The sequence below is a fragment of the Octopus bimaculoides genome, chromosome 1 (assembly GCF_001194135.2).
Source record: "Octopus bimaculoides isolate UCB-OBI-ISO-001 chromosome 1, ASM119413v2, whole genome shotgun sequence".
Taxonomy (NCBI): Eukaryota; Metazoa; Mollusca; class Cephalopoda; order Octopoda; family Octopodidae; genus Octopus; species Octopus bimaculoides.
The window spans coordinates 32,247,474-32,251,200 of record NC_068981.1 but is presented as its reverse complement, the minus strand read 5'-3'; positions in this window follow the sequence as shown (position 1 = coordinate 32,251,200).

The window sequence follows — 3,727 nt, the reverse complement described above, 5'->3', positions numbered from 1 at the left end:
TATATATATGTGTATTCAAACCCACACAGCCATAGTAATGATTTTACAAGTTGTTTCCATCAAAACTATAATAGCTGTACATGACACAATAACTATTTATTATATTTTAGCAACACCTGTTGAGATTTTGTATAATGAAGAGAAGTTGTGTTCCAAATAATCTGCTTCCTTTTAAAAACATGTTGGTTGTCCAATTTTTTCGTTAATGCCACATTGTTTCACAAATGTCCACTGAATTTTAATGTGATTCAAGTTGTTATAATTGTGTAGGAATTCTCTCTCTCTCTCGCTCACTATCTATCTATCTATCTATCTATCTATCTATCTATCTATCTATCTATCTATCTATATAAATGTGTATGTATATTGTGGCCTCGCAGAAGTATACAGTGTAGACGTAAATTTTTATTCTACGCTTTTCAAATTTTGTTTAATGAGAGAAAAAACAAAACAAAAAAAAGACATAAACAGAAAACATCACAGTAATAGAGCCTGAATTTAGTGCAGAATAGGAGAGGCTTCGAGAATAAATTTATTAGGCTGCAATATTGACATTTTATTTTATATTGACATTATTGCATCAGTGGCTTTGATTGATTTGAAGAATAAAATATTTTTTAATGAATTTTATAGGGGAGAGGAGGTACAAATTAGGTGTAGGAAGTAGAATGAAATGCATTAATCCCTCGCCATATCGCGGTTCACCTAACGTATTTCACCTATCGCGGTTTATCATTTAAGCTTACGTCGATTCCTCCGTGATGTTGTTTTGCATTTATAATAAAATAAATATATACAAATTATAATAATGATAATAATAATAATAATAATAATAATAATAATAATAATAATAATAATAATAATAATAATAATAATAATAATAAATATACAGTACAGTACTGTTTCTACTTCGCGGATTTTCATCTATCGTGGTAGGTATTGGAACTAACAACAAACTAAAAACAAATCTGCCTCGAAATAGGCTGCGATAAACAAGTCAGGTAAAGCGTGTAGCAGTTCTAAATGTTGTTCCGAGAGAAGAGCACAATTATACAGAAGTGATAAAATGGCGGAATCATAGTTGTGGATTAAAGAACCAAACTCTACATTCTACTGCCCAACTGGTAGATTTGTTATCGCAGTGATTTTACACACACATGTATAATCATGTCTATAAGATATAAGTTAGATGTATGAAAACCATCTAAGGGATAGATGTATCCAGAGGCACTCCTGGTAATTGCCTAAGTATGTATGGTCCTTGTTATAAAGTATACGGTAGTGGGTAATTTAAAGGTAAACCGTAGTCTAATATATATAGACGATAAGAAAATGAATAAATAACATTGAGAAGTGGATCTTTGATGTTATAAAGCCATTATATTATTAATTAATTGGGAGTATGATAGAGTCAGTTTACAGCTGTTTCCGTATATCAGGCTGGGGTTAATATGTATTTACCTCGTTGCAATTGATATACATCATCAGAACGAAGAAAGCAAAAGGGAATAGAGAGAAAGAAAGTGTAAGGAAAAAACAGGAAGGCAAAGTCGACCTCGGCACAATTTGAACTCAGAACATAAATACAGACGAAATACTGCTAAGCATTTCGCCCGGTATGCTAACGTTTCTGCCAGCTCGCCGCCTTCGACGTACAAATATTAAATCTGAAAATTTGTCACATCGCCTTCACCAATCGAATGCTCAACTCTTTAACTTATTAAACAATATAACTTAGTGTTCTGTCGATGATATTGATATTATTTCATTTCTGACTGTTACTGGGATGAACTGAATACATTACTAGATGCTTTTCATTATTTACTTCGGTTCCTCACTTCTTAGTTTTTAATCTAACTCGGCTTACAACCTCTGATTTCATCCCTCGGAGGGTCAATAACTTTTAATGTGAATGATAAATAATGGGTTCGATTCAATCAAATGTACTGAATTTCGCTATAAAAATTTGACATGAGACGCATGAAAAGAAGTCTATTTGATTGTTTTTGTTATTGCTCTTTTTATTGTTGTTATGCAGAAAATTTCAATGGATAGAGTAGAAAAAAAATGAGGTAGATTTCAATGAAAAGAAAAACGCAAAAGAAGCAGACTTTTCCCGAATACAGTATTGTTATTTTTCATTTAGTTTAAAGGATCGTTTCCCATTGTTTCAGCAAGATTTATATACAAAAGATAGCTGGTGAGAGAATATTTTTAAAAAATTGGAAAGGAAAATAATAAAATGAAATAGGAATTACAACCATAAAATAATAAAAAAAAAAAATAAATATCTATTAGCGAAAGGCACAAAGAACTGAAAAAAACAAAACAAAATACGGATTAGCCGACTCTGGAAACAATGTTAAACAAGAAATAATGTGAGAAGAAATTATCTCAAATAATAATAATAATAATAATAATAATAATAATAATAATAATAATAATAATAATACAACCACAACAACCACAAGAACACGAATAAAACGTATAAATAACAATGGTACAGAACTTCACAATGATATCTCAACTATAGTCAATAAGAAACATCAACATAATCAACAACGGTAATGAGAGTGAACAACATAAATAATAATTTTCACAATAATAATGACGACGACGATGATGATGATGATATGGTGATAGTAGTGGTGGTAGTGGTGGCAGCTGTGGTGACTGACTGACTTTAAGAGAACGTTGCAGTCGATGAAGAAAACAGTACACATTGTTTGTAAGAGAATGAGAATGAGTACAATGATTTAGGAGAACTGGGACTTTGATATGTATAAGTGCGTATGTAGGGATATATAAATATATATATATATATATATATATATATATATATATATATGTGTGTGTATATATATGTGTGTGTGTGTGTGTGTGCTTGTGTGTGTGTGTATGAATATGTGTGTGTTTCTGCACGTATGATGAAATTGTGTTGTGGTGTAGGGTGAAGTAGGGCAACAAAAGAAATAATAGCAACATCAATGAATGAAACAAGACAAAGAAGTGGAAATTACCTATGAATGAAAACAGGAGGGGAAAGAAAAGGAGAATCATCAATGGAAGAATGTCTGGTGGTGTTGGTGTGAAAAAAAAAAAAAGAACGAAGTAGTAGGTGATGCGAAAGTGAAAGAGAAAAGAGAACATTCTGGAGAGAGCAAGAAGATTGTGCATGATGAAAAACCAAAATAATGGGACGGAAGAGCGATCTTGTATGAATATTAGAAGAATGCTGGAAGATACTGCAGGAGAAAGAGGGGGAAGGAAGAGAAAGAGAAGGAGAAGGGAAAGGAGAAGAGGAAGTAGTAGTAGTAGTAGTAGTAGTAGTAGTAGTAGTAGTAGAAAAAGAAGTAGAAGAAGAAAAAAAAAGAAGAGGAAGAAGAAGAAGAAGAAGAAGAAGAAGACGACGACGACGACGACGACGACGAATAATAATAATAATAATAATAATAATAATAAGAAGAAGAAGAAGAAGAAGAAGAAGAAGAAGAAGAAAGCCCCGCTGCTGCTCATAATATTTGGAATGGTCAAAATGGAGATGATGATAATGATATAAAGATGATAATGAAGACGATGCCGACGATTATGATGTTGACAATGATGATGTTAATAATGTTGATGAAGAGGGTAAGAAGGTGTTAGTGGTGGTGGTTGAGATGATGATGGCGGGGATGATGATGCTGGTGGAAATAATGAATAAACGTGACGATAACGAAAAGATGAC